Genomic DNA, 7,487 nt, shown 5'->3' with positions numbered 1-7,487 from the left:
GCAAACCACCATGGCACACGTATACCTAGGTAACAAACTTGCACGTTCTGCACATGTATCCCATTTTGTTGTTGTTGTTGTTGTTTGTTTGTTTGCTTGTTTTTAAGAAAAAAAAGAAAAACTCACCTCTAAATTGTATTCTAAAGGCATTTGTAACTCATGCATTTGCTAGAGTCAGCTGTTTTGGTCTGAATTTTGGTGTGGCTTAATTCTAATTTCTTTTATAGCAAAGTCCTACCAGTACAATTAAGAAAGGTTTCCTTGATAATATTTTTTTTTCTATCAGCTTTCACTTTTTTCTTATCTACTTCCCCTGCCGTGACCTTTGCCTTTATGTCATCTTGATCATTACGCCACAGACTGAATACTTTGAAAAGTGCTGAGATATTGCACTCTAATGTAATTGTAATGCGTTAGTTCCATTTTGCCAACACGTAGCACTTTTAACACTTCACTGGCAAACAAGCTGGTGATGAAAAGCCAGGCTTTCTGCCTTGTGAATCCTTCACCAATTTTCTTGATTAGAAGAATTTAAAGAGGGTTACTAAACTAACTGAACTTCCCACATTTTCTATGGACAGAACTTGAGAGTTTAATGTCATAGTTGAATTTATTAGCACTATTATATTTATCAAGAATTAGGTAGCATGTTCTTTTTATCTTCGTATGTTTAGCATCTATTAAAATGTCTGGTAGAGAGTAAGTGTCTGGAGACAATTCTCCTTGGATTTCTCACATTTCTACATGTCTTATGAGTAAAGGGATTGACTGACTTTGTTCTGCACTATTTTTCAAGGGTGTTTGTGTAGCAAACCACCTTGGAAGAGTGAAAAAGTGTCTCAAGAGTAATGAGTAACCATGCTTCCTGTTCAGTGTAAAAGGCCTGGTTTCCCTAAGCTCAGAGTTCCTCTAAAATGCTAACACTGGCTACTTCTACTGCTGTAAGCAACAAAATCACTTGTCTCTGACCCAAGAATCTCATGACTTCTACCAGCTTCTTTGAAACTGGCAAGCTAACAAATAGCTTCAAAATAGGATAAAATAGGATAAAATCTCAGATCGTTAAAGTTCTTAAGAGTAAGTGCTCAAAAAATGGGGGATGTTGTTGAACTAATTAACAAATGTATAGGTGGCTTAACGTTCTTCCGAATAGTCCACAGTTATCCAAAGAAAGAGCCCAAGAACTTCTATTGGTAAGGAGCTATTTCACAATATATTTTCATTAAAGTACCAGTGTGTGTTAGTCAGCCTACGTTTATTTTAGATATCGTTGTTGACTTTAAAATGTTGGCAGCAGTATGTTTGAACTCAGCTAAACATTGAGTTGCATGATGGGAACCGATTATTTATTTAAGCATTACCTAGTTAGGTAGGAACTGCAGACTTTGAATAGTGTCTACTTGCTTCTACATCAGTGTCCCTAATGGATGAGGTTATACTTTTGGTATACAGAGCTGAAATTTTATTCTTTCTTTCTAAAAATAACAGCTGATTCTCTTTAAAGTGACATTTTCACTTGGAACACAGAAGCATTGACTTTGGTGTTTATTTTTCCATGTGCTTTAGAGATGCTTTTGTTTTTCTCTCAATTTTAGAATGCCTGACAAACCTGAACCAGGAAACCCTTTACCAACAGGAAATGACCCAGTCTTTCTGCATGGCAGGTGGCCACGCTGCCACCTGCTCCCCTCCTGTTAGTCATGACTCCAAGAGTCTTGACAGAGGGCTGGTCTTGACAGGCAACTGGAGATCTGGAAAGAAAATCTCTCTTCAAAGGTAAACAAGTGATTCAGGTTAATTACCTTTCATAATTATCTTAGAAACTGTATGGTATATTAGAAGAGAAAAGGTACTAGGATTGGAGACATAGGTTTACATCTAGTCTTGCTACTTTTTCTGGATTCTGGGCAAGTCATCTGAACTCTCTGAGTCTTAGATTTTCCAGTTGTAAAATAATAATAATAATAACGATGAAGTAATAAAACACCTTCCCTACCTATATCATAACATTGTTTGGAGCATCAAACAAAATAGCTCAATTCTGGTCAGTAAATGTAACAATCATATAGCCTTTTCTCAACATTTTGGTTGTACATTTAGAAGGGCTTTGAAGACAATAAAAGTTTATATAAATGGAAGTATTATTAGTATTATTAGTAAGGAGTATACCCTGCACATTCCTTTTAACTTCTTGCATCACTCTTTTGCACTGAACAAAATGTCACTCTAAGGATTAAGCAAATGTGCCCTTGAGTGCTATGTATACATTGAATTTTTATTTTTTACTTTTCTTTTTATTTTTAGTTGACATGTAGTAATTGTACTTATTATGGGATACAGTGATATTTCAATACCCATGTATACAATGGATAATGATCAAATGAGGGTTATTAGCACATTCATCATCTCAAATATGTATCATTTCTTTGTATTGTGAACATTCAAAATCCTTTCTTTTAGCTTTTTAAAAATATGCAATAAATCATCATTAACCATATTCCCCTCGCAGTGCTGTAGAGCACCAGAATTCCTTTCTTCTATCTAGCTGTAATTTTGTATCTGTTAACCAACCTCTCCCCAACCTCCCCAGCCCCCTACCATTCCCAACCTGTAATAGTCAAAATTTTGCTCTCTACTTCTATTAGCACAGAATGTTTTTAGCCCCCACATATGAGTAAGAACATGCAGTACTTATCTTTCTGTGCCTGGGTTATTTTGCTTAACATAATGTCTTCCTGGCTCATCCATGTTGTCATGAATGACAGAATTTTATTCTTTTTTATGGCCAAGTAGTATTCTATTGTGTATGTCACATTTTCTTTCTGTTCTTCTGTTGATGGACATTTTGGTTGATTCCATACATTGGCTATTGGGAATAGTGCTGCTATAAACACGGGAATGCAGATATCCCTTTGATACACTGACTTCTTTCCTTTGGATAACTACCTAATAGTAGAATTGCTGGATCACATGGTAGTTCTATTTTTAGTTTTTTGAGAAACCTCCACAGTGTTTTCCACAATGGGTTTACTAATTCACACTCGCACCAACAGTGTTTAAGGGTTCCCCCTTTTCTGCATCCTTGCCAGCATTTGTTATTTTTTGTTGTTTTCATAAGAGCCATTCTAACAGGCGTGAGGTGATATTTCATTGTGGTTTTAATTTGCATTTCTCTGATGATTAATGATGCTGAGAATTTTTTAATATATATATTTGTGGTCATTTGTCTGCTTTTGAGATATCAATATATCTATTTGGATCATTTGCCCATGTAATTCCAATTGGTTGGCACCTGCAAAGCCATTTCTAACATCCTCTCATGACTGTGGGTGGATGGAAGGATGAACACTTGGGTGACTAAAGCAAACATGGACTTTTGTTGTTCTTGTGAGGGCTGGTGGGGGAGAATGCTTTTATATAGCCATGAAGTAGCAGGGAAAAAAGCTCTGAGATCCTCCAGTGTGTAGGGAATATTCTCTGCTTTTCTCGTGCTCTGTACCAATCGAACCTGGGCTCTTCTTCCTTAATGTGCTGTCATTAGCTTTGCCTTTCTTGTATCCCCTAGTTGTGTACTATAGTGAGAAAAAGACATAGAAAAGACTGCACAGCTCTTCGTAGCTTACAAATCATTTTCGTAATTGTCATCATGTTTAAACATCACTAGGACACTGCTAGATAGGCATAATTGCACCTGTTTTATGGTGAATAAACTGACAGTCAAAGTTAAGGGACATAGCATTGTCACATAGGAGATGAGGCTGGGGCTCAAGAGGCCTCTGTCAAGCTCATGGTTGTTTCATTCTTCTGGGCTACCTCTGGGTTAAAACTTTTTAAAAAGTAAATTCTGAAATAGAATGGATTAGGGTAGGAGAGAGTGCAGAATGAGTTTGCAGTGAAGCATCTTCGAGGGACAACACAATAGTAAACCTCCTCTTCCTTCTCATACTTTGTAATCAGAGATTAAGAAGCTCCTTGCCTTCTCGTGAAGAAATTGATCTCGTTAGGGTCATCTCTTTATTAATGGCAGAAATTGAGTCAATATGTTGATCTTGGGCCCCTGAAAACAAGCGTTCTTTGGGTCCAGGGATAGAATTCAGGCAGTCCATGGGCCTGGATGAAGAAAAAATTCCTGTGTTTGATTTCCTGAACCTCTAGCATTTCTCTCAGTTATGAATTTAGACTCCAAACCATGGCAATTATTAGCTGTTCCTATAAGTATGTCACCAAGGTAAGTAAAAAATATATTTTCCTCTCACAAGATAATTTTACATATAGTAATGCCCTGCGTAAAAATTACAGTTAACTACAGACTGCATATGCAACAGTGGTCCCCTAAGATTATATATGTTTACTGTACATTTTCTATGTTTGGACACACAAATACCTTCTGTTGTATGTCAATTTCTTACAGTGTTCAGTACAGTAACTTGCTGCAGCCTAGAAACAATAGTCTGTACTGTACATCCAGGTGTGTAGTAGGCAATATCATCATAGGTTTGTGTAAGTACACTTTGTGGATATTTGCACAGTGACAAAATCGCCTACTGACCCATTTCTCAGGATGTACCCTCATCCTTCACCCTTCACCATCAAGCAATGCATGACTGTATCTTGAAACTATCCTTTGCACTAATCACAACTTCAAAATATGGTAGCTACTAGACTTGCAGCTGGATCTTATTATTTAATATGTTAAGAAACACATATGTTATTTTATAATGAAGTTTTAAGAGTAATTTTGATAACTGTATTTCCATATAATTATTTTTCTAATTCAATTGTCATCTTATGTATTCTATTTTATGCCTTTAAAAACATTACTCTGAGAGGGGTACAGGTATTACTCTGTTACCACATGGGTCCACAGTGCAAATAAAAGTTTTAAAAACTTGCTCTAAAAAGACATTCACTGAAAATCTTAAATTATTCCCTAGGAACAAAATTTTCAAAACTTCTTTTTTTAAGGAAGAGAGATGTTAGGGCAGCAATTCCTTAATTTCATCATCTCTTCCATTTATTTACTTGATTGAATGAATTCTTGACAAATAACACATGTGCAATAAACATGCATAGAAATGATGTCCCTTTTTATTCTTGGCAAAATTAACAGTGTGCTGAAAACAAACTGAGTTTGGTTCATGGGACATTTCCTGAAAGGAATGACAATTTAAGACAGAATAAAGTGGAAGGGGAAGGAATATCTATGTGGAGGAATTAGCCAACGATAAAATCTTACCTTGAAGAAGACCTTCTACATTGAGTCTGAAAACAACATTTGTCTTTATGTGAAAATCCATGCCCTGAACTAACTCTCTGTGTCCTGTCAGCTTAGGTAATCAAATTATGTATGAAATAATTTCATAATTCTATTTTCAACTAACAAGCACTACATAATGTATGCTTGTTCTCAGAAAATGATTATATTACAAATCTTAATCTAGGTACAGAAATGAAAGGGTCTAGGCATTTGACTAATATATACTGATTAATCCTATATAGCAGGAGGAGCTCCGAAATTGTCTGATAAAACTCTCCCAACAGTCTAGTTTAGTCTTTCATTTTGCTGCTAGAAATCATTTTGCTTGATTTGCTGCTGCTTCTTACATGAGTCCACACTGGGCAGACTCTTGAGAGGTGGAGAAATGAGTTAGATGACTGTTCAGGGCAGTTTGTAGAGCATGTGTAGAAACTGCACAAGAATGGGGAGAAAGAGTGTTTGGTTGCTCCCCCTGGGGCTTACATTTTTACAATGCTAAACTCTGAGGTTCAGGGAGCAGACCGTATTTTTCATGTCCCCAAGCATTTTCCTGACTAATCTATCTCCCTAGAATGCTTTTCTTGTCCCTATTTACTCTCCGCAACTTAAGATCTGCTGATACTAAGTCATCAGTTTCTTGTAAAATCTTCACCTGACCCCTCCTCTTGTTCCAGATTGGGTTACCTACCCCTCTGTACCACTAAAATTCCCTGTCCTCGTTCCATGGACTGGTACTGCTCTCATGTCCTCCCACCATATCCTTCTACCTTCTACTCAACATCAAACTCTAGACCATGACCATTTTGAGACTGAAATTATGCCCTTGAGTTACAGGCAAATATTGGGTTCTTTAGATTTTCTGCAGAATTAATTCCATGAAAAGTGAATGAGGCCAACAAGTAAAGAAGACAAATGAGACAGACAACATGAAGACTGAGGGGTATGTCAAGAAGGGTAGGGAGGTTAGCCAGCCCCAGCCGATCTTACTTCCAAGATGTTGATAGAAGAATGTGCTTGCATGTATGTTTGCATGGGAGCAGTAGTAGCCCAGGGGAGGTGAACTTTAAATGTGACTGCATAGAAATACTTCCAATACAGCAGGTGCGAATGTCACTGTGCCACTTTCTGGTGTGTAAATGTGACAGAAAAATTAGTTCTGTATTTTCACTCACATGATGGTAGAAAATTCAATCTCAGTAATATTTGGGGGCTTCGGTGTTCATCCAAAAATCTCCTAGTATTTGGAGTGACAGAAGCTTGCAAGATGCTTGTCAGAGTCACTGGTGGCTCACCAGTGTTTGAAAGCGTTGAACAGGCCTTATGTTCCAGCCAGACCAGAGATATGCCTCATAATGGTCCACTCCTTGACCACGCACAGGCCCACAGAGACCTTCAGGATCTCAATGTCTCCTGTGAGCCTGGCGTTAAGTGTTGAGCCTCTAAAGCACATCCCGAAATAATTCCTGGCCAGCACATGTGTATGAGGGAGCCAGCGCCCTTCCAGAAACCTGCCTGATTCCTGTGCACACTCCCCACTCCTAGCCTGAGGAAAATCAAATGTTTCCTTACATTAGGTAGCTTCTGTGTCTTCAACTCCAAAGACAACATCCATGCCTCTCCTTTGTGAACACAATCTGGGAAAACTTTTGTACTAGGTGTCATGAATGAGAAAAGAAGCTGGAAATACAAGTTATTCCTTTCTTAATAACTCACCTTGTTATACAGCTCTTTAGAAGCCACAGGAAATTTTATCCCTCTCCTCTCTAAATCCCACCCCCACCACATCCACCGGCTGCCCTGTTCTGTTCTGCAGCATGGAGATGCCCGAAGCCCAGTCTTGGCAGTTGTCCCAGTTTTCTTCATCCTGTTCATGACTCCAAAGAAAACACATTTCCCACTCAAAAACAAACTGGCAGTTTCTGTTGAGAACTCAGATATTTTCCCAGAGTCCACCATGAAAATAATAAGGTTATATTTTAATTTTAAATTATTTGGTCATGCAGATTCTTATGGAAAGACCTTGCTATAGTTTTGTTGATCATACAAAGAACCTTTTAAACAAAATATTTGCCAAAAATATAGCAGGCTTCCTTCTGCTGACCCAAATCTCAAGAAGAGTCAGCGTTTGTTATAAGGCTCTAAACAAATATTTATAAACCCTGCTTAAATTTGTTTTGCAACTTGCATAATTTTGGCAATCATTACTCATGCTAGTATCATCACTCAGGGC

This window comes from Macaca mulatta, chromosome 2 (genome assembly GCF_049350105.2).
Source record: "Macaca mulatta isolate MMU2019108-1 chromosome 2, T2T-MMU8v2.0, whole genome shotgun sequence".
Lineage (NCBI taxonomy): Eukaryota > Metazoa > Chordata > Mammalia > Primates > Cercopithecidae > Macaca > Macaca mulatta.
Note: the sequence above shows the minus strand (reverse complement) of the source record.